Below are 14,800 nucleotides of genomic sequence, written 5' to 3' on the forward strand. Positions count from 1 at the left end.
AAACATACAGTCACTTTTTCCATCACCTGAAGCTCAAGGTAGGCGTCAGTTCCGACAAATTGGTCATTGGAACTGACGATGAAAAGACCTTGTTCAAGGCCAATGAATCTAGTTTCCCAGATGCTACCCATGTCCTTTGCACTAGGCATTTAAAGGAAAATTCCCGCCAAAAGCTCACTGTTGATGCGGTTACCTTAAGTGACAAAACAGAGATATTAGATCGTATCTTTGGCCCAAATGGTCTGAAGGGGCAGATGACACTATCTTCTTTGACCAGAAATGTGATGACTTCGAAGACTACTGCACATATCTAAAACGTTCGTGCAGTATTTTCGGAAACGCCTCAAATCATGTATTAGGGATATGGTTAACGACCCTGTAAGGAATGAAGCAATTCCCCAAAACTGGACAAACAACAATTGCGAGTCCATGAACCATGTCCTAAAACAAACTGTGGATTAGAGGTCATAACCATTCACAAAGTTTGTTCACCTATCTAATGAGCTAGTTGAAGGTCAATTCAAAGAGTTAAGGTCTGCCATTGTAGGGACAGGTGAATTCCGCCTTGCCGAAACCCACTCCCAATTCCATAAATCAAAAACTGCTTGGATGTCGATGTCATTGGTCCAGCGCGACATTCAATACCAAAAATTCCGTAGGCATGTCCCCAGAGATCGGTCCGTAGTAACATCCACTGACAGTCTGTCCTCTGTGGTTTAACCAAGGACCAACGGCCGAAAAACGGGACAACGCAAACGCCCGGTTAATGTCCGCACAACCAGCATTAAGCGCCCACGTACGTCAGAAGACTCAGACTAATCCTAACCCATTGCAGACACTGGAAATACAGGCTATTATTTCTAATGCACCATGCCCAAACATAAAAAATAAAGTTTTTTTTTTTAATTTTAACTGTTTGATTTCAACGATGAAGATATCTACATAGTTAGCAATAATTATTGCACATAATAATGAAACATAACTCGATTCGGGGCAACATTTTTGCCATGCACATATGAACTTAGGTAGTAACAATTTTCTTTTCTTCATGGTCATATAAACGCATGGTTCATTCAAAGGTAATTATTAATATATTCTTATAACTCAATCTCAATTTTATTGTTTGTATGTGTGACACATTTGTTTGTAACACAAGGTGAATTTTCAATTCATTACCACTGCTGATTGCAATAAACATTTTCCATAGGTTATGTCATTCATTTGTATATGTCTTTGTCAATGAATTAAATACATATTGTAAGTTAATCATTTTATTTTGTATTTGCAGCGTTCAATATTTCATGTAATTTTATTATGTTTATGACTTATGTTTTATGCAGCCTTCCATATTCAATGTTATTCAAATGATGAAAAATAAAAATTTAGTATTAAGTTAACTGTATATATTTGTCATGTTTTTACTTCACCTTAAACATATCCATAAATCGTATTTCGGTTGAGAACGGGAGAATACTCTTATTGGCTAAATAAAGGAAATTCTTTTGTCAATAAACTCATTATTTCTAGATATTATTTTATAATTTTTGGCTACAATGTGTGATAACATCAAATATATATGACTATTAAAAAATGAATACAAAAGCATGCATCTTTCGGAAACTTTCTATCATTTTTACTCCAGTTTAACCATATCTATAAATCGTATTTCGGGTGACGACGGGAGGTAACTCTATTTTACTAAAAAAGGGAAATTCTTTTGTCAATAAAGTCATTATTTCAAATATTTTTTTTTTACAATTTTTGGCTACAATGCGTATAATCATTATACATACAGGATTATTAAAAAATAAATGCATTAGAAGGCGTCTTTCGGTAACTTTCATGCGTATTTCGGTATTTTTTATCCGTCTTTCGGTAAATGATCGTATTTCGGTCAGTCCAGTATCCCTTATTTTATATTAGTTCCGTACACAAAAAATAAATATCAAACGAATAATTATAAGTTTGCCGGGTTGTTTTTCATTTCATTCTGTCAAAACATAACGATATATACATGAAGGGCACCTGCAAGGCTTCAGTGCACAATTTTAAAATAATCGGAACATTTCGGCCATGGCCGAGATGTTACGATTGTATATACGAGGTCTATCTCGAAGCTTGTCGGAGGTGGCCGAGTTATTACGATCTGGTCGAGTTGTTCCGCTTGGCATAATTGTTGTCTGTGTCAAGCAACTTTCGTTTTATTGTAAAGGTAAATAATGTGTTTTAATGCATTAAATGCTTGTTTTGTGCAAAATAACTTTTTACTTACATGGTAAAATATGAATATAAACCTTTATGATCAATTTCAACCATAAAATACTTCACTTTATTAATAATACAATTTCAATATTTTTCAAACACCTCCGGTTTTTGCACAAACCCGTTTAGACGTTAGGGGTTGGAAGAATCCCGTATACAGCGGCCCGCTATATTTAATACGTGGTGAGTAAAAGGTTTATTGAGACTTAAGAACTTTTGTTGAAAATATGCGTCTCTTTTTTCTTAAAAAAAATCAAGTGCTTTTGAGCTGAAAATGTAGACAAAGTAATTTTTTCCTTGAATACCTAAGTTGTCGTTCTTACCATAGTGATTATCTCGTCATTAAATAACCGGTGTCTTTTTTACATTTATAATGTAGACACAGTCTATTTTTTACAGCGTTGTCTTTCGTACGTTTGTTTTTGGAACGTTTCTGGGCACGTACTAAAGTGCTGACGATTAAGCTGACGATATAGAAATAGAGTAGAGTTGCTGACCAATTGCTGACCATATAGACAAAGAAGGAAACAAAAATAAGTTTTGAAATTAAAGATTTTTAAGACTTATTTTGTTTAATTTATTTTATATACTCCTTAAAGTGTACGTAAAGACGGATATTTGTGTATTTTTATTGAAAATAACAGTTCATTGAAATGAATTGAGTATTTATTTTTTGCTGGCTTGGTGAAAAGATGAGAAGATATCGCGGATTAAATTACATTTTTAGGTGTTTCATTTACAATTGTTTGAACCAGTTATTTTAATTGTAAATGTAGCTTTAAATGTTAGCCTCACAACTTGTGGAAAACTATCTACACTACATCAAAGAACGATCAAAAGAATGTTGTTTGCCAATCCCGTTTCTGGGCACGTACTAAAGTGCTGACGAGTTAGCTGACGATATAGAAATAGAGTAGAGTTGCTGACCAATTGCTGACCATATAGACAAAGAAGGGAAAAAAATAAGTTTTGAAATTAAAGATTTTTTAATACTTATTGGATTGATCTCTTCAGTACTGTATTCACCAGTAACGTTTTATCCAGGATACCAGAGTGGCATCAGGGATTGATCTCTTCAGTAAAGTATTCACCAGTAACGTTTTAAGGTGAGATGCCTAAGAGCAAAAACAACCAAAAATTCCACAGCTCCTTTGATAAACATCAAGTCATCATATCCTCTGGAGCACAGATTTTCTCAAAGTTGATGAATGTAGAGGCGGGATCATTTTACCAAATTGGCTGTAGCTATCCCGACAAAAAAACTGCAAAAACAACAGCTGAAGTATTATTGAATCATTTTATCTACTAGTATGGAATTCCTTCTAAAATTTTATCTGATCAAGAACCAAATTTTGAGTCTGAAATTATCAAGGAACTTTGTTGTTTGATGGGAATAGACAAGATAAGGACAACTGTATATCACCCACAATGTAATGGAATTTCAGAAAGATTCAACAAAAGTTTACTTGATATGTTGAGAACATTGGATTTAGACAAAAAGGACAATTGGAAAAAATACATTGCTTTATTAGTATTTTCATACAACTCTACAAAGCATGAGTCAACTGGATTCTCACCATTTGAACTTATGTTTGGGCGAAAGCCAAGATTGACAATAGATGTTGTTTTTCAGACCGACATAGATGATGACTGGATCACGACGGACTATGTGAAAGAACGTCAAAAAAAGATTACAGACATCACAAGAAATTGCCAACAAGTCACTTGAAAAGGCCAGAAATAAACAGAAACACAACTATGACAAGAAGGCCAAGGCATCAGATATCAAAATAGGAGACAAGGTATAAGTCAAAATTCTAGCTTTTACTAGACCTCATAAGATTGCAGTCAAGTTTGAGGAGAGTGTGTATGAAGTTGTGGAAAAGCCAAACAAAGATATCCCAGTGTTTGTAGTAAAGGATGAAGATGGAAGAACAAAAATACTGCATAGAAACCATCTGTTGCTAGTGAAAGATTATGAGAAAAGTGAAACGCCTATTCAAAAGCCCCGTAGGCGAATGAAGGACACGGTTGTTTCACAAGATAAGAAGAGAGAAGATGCAGCTGCAAGTATAGAAGACAGTGGGACCACAGAAGTAACAAAAAAGAGATGAAGAACGCAACATTATTCATGATGAGTCTAGTGAGTCTGACTCAGAATTTGAATGTTAAGTTGTAAGTTCTAAGGAGAAAAAATTGACTGGTCAGAAAAGTGAAGACGATAGTCAGGATGAGAAACATTCTGAAGATAAAGAAATAGTTGTTATAGAAGAACAAAAAGTTCATTCACCCAAGTCGCCCCCAAAGGCTAGACCAAGACAAAGAGCTAGGGATACCACAACAGTAGAAGAACCAAGGCGTTCTAAGAGAGCTAAGAAGAAACCAGAATGGTATGACGCTTATTATGTTGGTCAGCAACAAAATATCACTAGATTGTTAGACCTTCAGCTCGAGAACAACAATTTGATTGCTGAATTACTCAGAAGTGCGGTTACTTAGATACGTTATGAGAATATTAGAGAGCTAGGCTAGTATTGATTTTAGCATTGTATTTTATTGAATTTTGTACTGTATACTATTAACATTAGCTTATGATAGTCAATTTGGATGGTATTTGTCAATGTGTGTTAATTATTTTTGCAGTGATTCATTACTAGTGTTGTGTGAATAATGCTAGTTTCTGTTTCTTTCAAATGACAGGAGTATTATGTGTAGGAATAATTTAATTCAATAATTCATTAAATTATTTTTTGCAAAATGGGGAGGAACACACATTTTTTGTTTTAATTCTTTTTCTTTGTTCTTCAGGTATCATATACATGTTTGATATTGTGTTTCAGGTTGGTATTTGTACTTGATTATAATTTTGTTTGACTTTAATCTCTTTTGTGTGATATAAGTTTTCAGACAAGTCGAGACGACTTCCGAAGAGGAGGTAAAAGTGACAGGGTGATATTTTATGGTATAATGTAACCTTAGTTAGTTTTACTTTGGGTTCATTAGAAGAACAGCTGTTTTCCGGTTTCATTTTAGAAAGTACAGATTTACAGTAGTAGAAAGTATCGAGCTATATCAGCTCTTTAGAAGTTTTTGCATCATAGATTAATATTGCAATAGATTGCTAAGACATTTATCTGGATGTAGAGATATGTAAGTAGGATGAAGCGTTTGTGTGTTGTTGTTTTTCTGTCTTTATTCGTGATGAATAATTTGGGTTTTGTCTTTGACATTTTTGCGGGCTATTTGAATATCGTTTTAACATTAACATTTCATTCTTGGCAGTTTCACATCATCTCTATTGTCACTTTAACAAATGCATGGTTCTTTACAGCTACAGTTTAACATTTCACAGAGGTCACGGAGAGAGGTGTAGCGAGTGTGTTGGAAGATGAACTCTAAGATTACCAAATACTTTGTAAGTATTGTATTAGTATTGTTTATTGTTTTGTTTATTGTAATATTTAGAATATAGGCAATGCAGTCACTCACCCTGGGCATATTCATTATTTAAATGTTTATTTCACTCCATGATAGATTTAACGTTGTCGTCATTGTTTACAATACATCATGTAAGATAATATGTGATTCGATAATGTATATCATATTCTGAGGCATTGTTATTTGTTAATTGCAGGACGTTTCATCTTTCATCGCCCTTCACCATTGTACAGCTATATTCGAGTTGATAATTGTGTGTGCAATTATGCAGGAATAAACATATCGAACTTACCAACTTTTGTCTACACCCAATCATTATTTAAAATGAAGTAGGCGCAAAGTTACAGGTGCAAAACTGATATGGGAAGATGTTCGACAAAATGTCGATGCACTTAGAGTGCCATGTATCATTGAATCGGCGAAAACCCCCATTCAAGCTGTGAAGAATGTATGTGTGATGGGTACCTTAACAGTTGAAACAATCATCGGAATTCCTTATAGTGTACGGGATTGTTACAGACAAACGTTTTCTGAAAAAGTGACGAAACCTTTATATCACTGTTTGAACTAAAGCGAACGAAATCTAGGTTTGGATCGAAGAAGGCGGAGAAAGACCTAACAAGCTTAGAGAAGGCTCTATCCACGTGGGATAACCACTTTTTATGACGCGCACGGGGACAGTGGTACATATTTCTGCACAAGAAAAACGAACCTTAACCGGATAGTTTGTTGCTAAGTATATGACCAACTCGCGCCCATATGCGTCGTCTAGCTTCTTGGTGACAATGTACCTGCGAATAAGACAGTCGTGCTGATTGATTTATTCAGGAGAGCAGCAAGGTCAAAACGCGTCATGAGCTTAGCTCAGCCGTATTCCAAAGTACAAACAGGATACTATAAAGTGCCTATCAAAATGCTTTTAAGACTAGATAAAGTGTGTTGAGGTGAATTTGACTCCATTCAACAATTTATAATGTTCTAATGTTTAGGTAAATCATCACCAAAATAAAACTTAGAATAGATACATTTTCATTTCAGTATTATTTACCCTAACAAAGATATTACACGCCGCTCACTATTTTCATATTATGAACATTAATGACGTTTGGTTGCAAAATATAATATCGCAAGTTACTTGTGAAAACTTATATTGTAAAGAGGACAATACCCCATGCGAGTGAATACGACCTAATACATTGAGGTAAAATTATATCGATATGAATGCGATTTATCATTTTCTTAAATCCAGTGCTATACAAGTATGCATGTTATTTTTGAAATAGAATACCCTATATGGGCATTCTTTCCGACAAACACATAATAAACATTGGGAAAGTATAGTAATTATGATAAGTGTTTATAATGCATACCGGGGCAGCAAAATACATTATGGCGATAACGTATGGCGGGTTTTCAACTCTTATTTATTTTAATTTTTTGTTAAAGTATTCTTTACCAACGATGCTTTTGATCATACTTCTAATTCTAAATCTTACTGACCATTGGACCTGTATCCCGAAAGAACATTTTTTAGTTTGTCCTTGTTTTCAATTTCTGATCTTGCTATGTGATTTTGTGGTCGTGTTTTCTTCGAAATGGATTTATTGCACTTCGAATGAATATTGTACCTCAGCATGGATAACTACCAGACTTTTTTGATTTCACTTTAAGAAGTAAGTGATTCAATAATGGTTCTTAAACAGGCAAAGCAACTGGACCAGACCTAATTAATAGCTATGTGCTAAGGGAAGTAGCAATTGAAATTTCTTACCCACTTCGTGACTTTTGAATACCTAACTTCGTCTTGGTAAAGTACCATGTAAGTGGAAGCTAGCTCATGACTGTGCTATTTATAAGAAGTCTGACCCTCAAGATGTTGGATATTATCGTCCCTTTTCCTTATTAAGTGTTGTCAGTAAGGTTCTTGAAAAGAATTTTGCATATGTATATGTTCAATTTCTTGCGTCAAAACGACTATCTAACGACATTTCAATCTGATTTTGTTCTCCAAGGACTCCACTGTCAACCAGCTGGTATCGATTTATTATTCTAATGTCTCGCTCTAGATGACGGTAAAGAAGTAAGAGCAATATTTCGTGATAATTCGAAAGCCTTTGATCGAGTATGGCATGAAGGTCTAATCCATAAACTTCATAAAAGTTGCATAACCGGTTCCTAATGTCATGGTTATGTGATTATCTCAGCGAACGTTACAAAACAGCGTGTTTCTTCCTGGTTCTATGTCTGATACGGTTACAATATCAGCAACAGTCCTTCAAGGCTAAATTCTTGGGCCTCTGCTCTTTCTTATCTACATTAATGACATTGTTTGCGATATACAATCACATATACGACTATTCGCATATGATACAACCTTTTAGTTAATTGTCGAAGACCCCGTGTTTGCCGCGCAGCAACTTACTGATGACCTAGAAAAAATTCATATTTGGGCTGACAGATGGCTTGTTACATTTAATCCTGGGAAAACCAAATCATTACTATTCTCTAGAGGGCAAGTGCACCCCTCAATATTCATGAATAATACCCAACTATCCGAAGTTAAAACTCATAAACTCTTGGGGGTCACTCTTTATAGCACCTGCTCCTGGCACGATCATATTTAATCCGTCAAACAAAAAGCTTGGCAGCCAATTCACTTCATGCGATCATTCAAATACGTTCTTGATTATAAATCGCTTGAGATTCTGTATTTCACAATCATTAGGCCTTTGTTGGAATATGCCGATGTCAGTGTGTGTATACCACGTGATAAATTACGTCATATATGCTACTTCGGAAGGTAATATTTTGGTTCAAACAAAGATAACTTCACTATTTCTTCACCATTTTAAATGAAACAAGGCGCAGTCTTCGCCGCGTGGTATACACACATTGGATGTTGTCTGGAATAATCTGACGCAATCTGATGAGGATGACTTAGAAAAAGTACATAATGAGGCGGCCAGAATTATAACTCGACAAGTATCTTTAACCAATCTTTATGTTGAAACTGGAATCGAACAACTCAAAGAAAGGCGACGTTAACATAAACTTCACTGATTCCAACAAGAGTTGGCGATACTACTTCGTATAACCTTCGAAATGCAGATAACCTTAACATATTGATATGCAGATAAGTGGAGGGGTTTTATGCTTGTTTAGATGGATTAGGTTGTATCATTTACTTTACGATAAGAACACATTAACTATGAAATGGGATTTTTCATATCAAATTTGCTCAATGATAAACATATCCTAATGCGTACACATATTGGACTGCTATTGCTTTCTATTTATTAGTCTTTGAAAGGCAGTTTCAAATATAAACAATCAGTATTGAAAATTTCACTGTCAATTTAAGGTTTACTGTATTTTGAAAGATTTGAAATATTTTATTTTCTTGTTTGACCGCATACATCTTGTTTGTATATAAAGCAACATGGGAGGTAATCAAATAAAAATGCCTTGCTTAATCACATGCAAAATGGTCAAGAGCGATAAATTACCTTGAAATTCCGCGTCTGTTTGTGGTGTTTGTTTTCGTTTATTTGATTTATATAAGTTTGTGTCACTAGGTCGTTCTCGTTTTGACGATCACCGTTGGCCTTTAAACTGGGTATGTTATTAAAGTGACACTCTTATTCAAAATCAATACATACACATGTTTAACGAACATAGATTTTGAGTGATAAACCTTTAACTACACACTAATTTAATGCGTTGATGGAAAATATTTATTACTGATAACAAGATTGCAATTTTGCAAGATTAAAATATTTACTGGGATCTACTGTCGTCTCATCAGGAGGAAATTATGTTTTTATTGCACATTTCTTTCAAATTAAACTCGGTTTCCATCATAAGTGCCGTTGTTTTTGACATTTATTCATCATTTTTGGTATATTAAAACATATGTATGAATTGTGGTAAATCTTATTCGGGAGTACGAGTGAATCTTTGTCATTATAAATTGAATGTGATATTGCTGTATTCTTGTGAAAAAAGATCTTTGATATCTGCATCCGTTCTATTTATTTTAAGTGTACCTTATTTGGCATCGATGTGTTTTCGTGTGTTTTACTTATACGTATAAAAGTTCCGGGAGTGTTTATTTGTGTTTTGAATTTTGTATATATGCTTATGTTAATCATGTGAACGTTATCACAAAACACGCGTCCTTTAAACGTCCTTTGCGTTAACAAACAGTCAAACTCATATTAGTGATAAGTTCCCAGCTAAAAGTATTTTCGACAGCGTATTTATTTACTTGTTTTTGTTTTCCTTTTATTTTTTGTCGTTTGTCTTTCGTGTTTCATCAATGATACAATCAGTTCAAGAATTAGGAGTATGTGGTCTTAGTATTTACTTAGTCGTGCTGTTTATCTGTATCATATTTTGAGAACAATACATTCTTCATGATAGCATACACAACACACACAATAAATATCAACACTGGGCACAAACATCATGGCGAGATTTATACAGTCACCACATATACCTTATCGGCTGTTTGTATCATGCTACAGGATTAACAGTACCCGAAATGTGACTCTCCTGTGCAAGATAGGTATGCGTCAACACTACATATCGCATCAGCATAGAAAAACAATATTTCAGATGTATTTGTAACCGAAACTTGTCACAACATGTCTGGTTAAACTATTCACCAACATGCAAAACATCATTTTTTGATTTATTGTGTCTTTGAACACACCGTACTGAATAGGTGATTGTTTCTTTCTTGATCCAGTAAATATCAACGGTTGGAATCAATCATAAAAAGTAATTAATTATTGCGCTAAGACAGTATACATAAATTTTAATAAATAAAAAAAAACATTCCAAATCCTTAAATAATGTTTGCTGATCGCCATCTTTCGTCCGATATACACATTGGCCCATGTGCCATAGTGGTCAGATGTTGTTGAATTAGTGACTTCTGTAACTGGGTAAAGGGACAATTGAATCGGCAGCGTTTTATCATTTTTTAAAGACATGCTTAATGGGATATGGGTTCCTCAAACTTTGCCCCAGCAGGCGATAGATGTGACATACAACGCTTTTCTGAAATAGTGATCGAACATAAGGGAACGGAATCATTAAGATTTGATTTGAATAGATAAACAGTACAAAATTAGCATGAACAAACTTTTATAAGTCAAACCGTGAGATAAATTAGATAGAAAAAGCATAATGTTGGTCAAAATGTATTGATGAAATTGAGAAGAAATCTTAAAGCTTATACAATGTCTCGTTTTTGTCTTTCTAAAAAGTGGCTTTAAAATACCAAATGTTTGGTGTAAACTGGTGTATTGTAGTTACTATATTGGATAGTTTAAATGATTATGAATCGTATTGCAAATTGTAATGGGGGATGCATTTGTGTAAAGGACAAAGAATGAAAGTGTAACGGTATGAAATGAAGTAAGTAAAATAGTGCAAGTGATTGGGAAAAAAGAGAAGAAAAAAACATGTCAAAAATCAGGAAGAAGAAGTCATGTCTGTTCAAATTATTTGGTTGATAAGTTACAATATGTTGGTCTGTTTGATAAATGTTTGGACGCATTTGAAGATTTAAAGTCGACAATGCTTGCATGATGCACATTCGACTTCTGATCTCCATCGTAATAAAACTGAGGAAAAGGATTTGTTTGTTGGTTTTATTCAGATTGTTTTTTAAAACTGGAAGGGTCGGGCTGACCGAGGTTCGTCATGAAGGGCATTCAACGATGAGATAGTAAAAAGATGAAAAGAGTTAAAAAAAAACAGCTTAGATTTACTTTTGGGATGGTTCCGATATTTCCCGAATTACGAAGATGATAGATGGTTATATCTCCAACCTGAGGGTATTATGAACGACAAATAGGAAGAAGTCTTTTAAAATAGGACAAGCTGGTGTTTGCGTATTCTATCCCGTAGTTGTTCTAGGGCAGTTTCGATGTATCGATTGTTTAATGTCACAAGATGTGTTGTACCGGACAAAATTCTAGCAGCGTCGTGTTCAATATTCTCAAGTTCTTTTTCTTCCGCTTGCAAGATATTGTTCATAGTGACATCCGTGTACTCGACTAAGGGTCTGATAAAGCTTGTATGAACTATTTCTAATGAGCTTCGATCGAGAAAATTTGTAAGAACGTATTATATCTTTTCGATGTAAGGAGCAGGACCTTGAATGTGTAACACCCAAGTTTTTATTTAAAGTAGCTACCTTAATCTGTGTATTATTTATAACCAATCGTGGATGTGATGGTTTGTTTATTTTTCACTGTTGGATCATCGAAAGAAACTAGCCAACGTCCTCCCTTGAACTTCTATGAATCTTTGCCAAGTCGTCACTGAGTAGACCTCCTGCAGCAATAAGCTCATCGACATTAATGTATAAGGCTGTATCATCTGCGAAAAGACGAATTGGAAACCTAATTTCCTGCACAATGTCGTTTATATATAATACTAGAAAAAAGAGTACCAATTATAGAGCCATGAGGAACTTCGGCTGTTATAGATACAGTGTCAGATCTAGTACCGAAAGAACAGCACATTGTTTTTATTCGATAAGATAATCAGTAGGCCATGAAAGTAGAGCTCCTGAAAAGCCACTATGCCGTAGTTTGAAAATAAGACATTTGTGTCAAGCCCGGTCGAACACTTAAGAAATGTCACAAAAACCTGCCCTAACTTCTTTGCCTTTGACACCAATCACGCAATTTATTTCTTATTTTCACACCAATAGTTCATGATTTCTTTCAAAAATTATTAAATAATTCATTCATTCCATATAAGAAAATACTTAGAGTATTATTTTCTCAACTATTCTGTAAATAAACCAACCCAATCGTAACCGGAAACAGTTTATCATATTACGTTACAATAACGCGGGAAAAACAATTCAAAATCATTTTTAAAGGTAAAATCGAAACGCTTATGACAACAATACATTATAACAAATCATAAATTAACTCTTTTTGATATGTTGATTTAAGTTTATCGTGGCCTGGGTGACACAGTTCAAACAATAACAAGATAAACACGTTTTAATATACGTGTTTATTGATATCCGATGATTCGCGATCCGAACATATCTGAAGAGGTTGCGTTTATAGAAAATATTCGCAATTGCCAAAGGACAGTTTATTTAAGGAATGGCAGTTGAGGTGTAAAGGTGTAAATATATATAAATGATACAGTGAACATTATGCATTGCGGGGGTAGACAAAATACCAAGTTGAATTATGAATGTTGTAAAACCGTACCTTAAGTATTATCAACCTGTTGATGAGATCGACTACAGACACTCAGTGTTTCAAAATTAGCTAAATGTTGTTTGTGAAACGACATTTGCTTTTAACCACTTTCCTCATTGTCATTGTTTACAATACATCATGTAAGATAATATGTGATTCGATAATGTATATCATATTCTGAGGCATTGTTATTTGTTAATTGCAGGACGTTTCATCTTTCATCGCCCTTCACCATTGTACAGCTATATTCGAGTTGATAATTGTGTGTGCAATTATGCAGGAATAAACATATCGAACTTACCAACTTTTGTCTACACCCAATCATTATTTAAAATGAAGTAGGCGCAAAGTTACAGGTGCAAAACTGATATGGGAAGATGTTCGACAAAATGTCGATGCACTTAGAGTGGCATGTATCATTGAATCGATGAAAACCCCCCATTCAAGCTGTGAAGAATTTATGTGTGATGGGTACCTTAACAGTTGAAACAATCATCGGAATTCCTTATAGTGTACGGGATTGTTACAGACAAACGTTTTCTGAAAAAGTGACGAAACCTTTATATCACTGTTTGAACTAAAGACACAGTGGTACATATTTCTGCACAAGAAAAACGAACCTTAACCGGATAGTTTGTTGCTAGGACCAACTCGCGCCTATACGCGTCGTCTAGCTTCTTGGTGACAATGTCCCTGCGAATAAGACAGTCGTGCTAATTGATTTATTCAGGAGAGCAGCAAGGTCAAAACGCGTCATGAGCTTAGCTCAGCCGTATTCCAAAGTACAGACAGGATACTATAAAATGCCTATCAAAATGCTTTTAGGACTAGATAAAGTGTGTTGAGGTGAATTTGACTCCATTCAACAATTTATAATGTTCTAATGTTTAGGTAAATCATTACCAAAATAAAACTTAGAATAGATACATTTTCATTTCAGTATTATTTACCCTAACAAAGATATTACACGCCGCTCACTATTTTCATATTATGAACATTAATGACGTTTGGTTGCAAAATATAATATCGCAAGTTACTTGTGAAAACTTTATATTGTAAAGAGGACAATACCCCATGCGAGTGAATACGACCTAATACATTGAGGTAAAATTATATCGATATGAATGCGATTTATCATTTTCTTAAATCCAGTGCTATACAAGTATGCATGTTATTTTTGAAATAGAATTCCCTATATGGGCATTCTTTCCGACAAACATATAATAAACATTGGGAAAGTATAGTAATTATGATAAGTGTTTATAATGCATACCGGGGCAGCAAAATACATTATGGCGATAACGTATGGCGGGTTTTCAACTCTTATTTATTTTAATTTTTTGTTAAAGTATTCTTTACCAACGATGCTTTTGATCATACTTCTAATTCTAAATCTTACTGACCATTGGACCTGTATCCCGAAAGAACATTTTTTAGTTTGTCCTTGTTTTCAATTTCTGATCTTGCTATGTGATTTTGTGGTCGTGTTTTCTTCGAAATGGATTTATTGCACTTCGAATGAATATTGTACCTCAGCATGGATAACTACCAGACTTTTTTGATTTCACTTTAAGAAGTAAGTGATTCAATAATGGTTCTTAAACAGGCAAAGCAACTGGACCAGACCTAATTAATAGCTATATGCTAAGGGAAATAGCAATTGAAATTTCTTACCCACTTCGTGACTTTTGAATACCTAACTTCGTCTTGGTAAAGTACCATGTAAGTGGAAGCTAGCTCATGACTGTGCTTTTTATAAGAAGTCTGACCCTCAATATGTTGGATATTATCGTCCCTTTTCCTTATTAAGTGTTGTCAGTAAGGTTCTTGAAAAGAATTTTGCATATGTATATGTTCAA

This window comes from Mya arenaria, chromosome 3 (genome assembly GCF_026914265.1).
Source record: "Mya arenaria isolate MELC-2E11 chromosome 3, ASM2691426v1".
Taxonomy (NCBI): Eukaryota; Metazoa; Mollusca; class Bivalvia; order Myida; family Myidae; genus Mya; species Mya arenaria.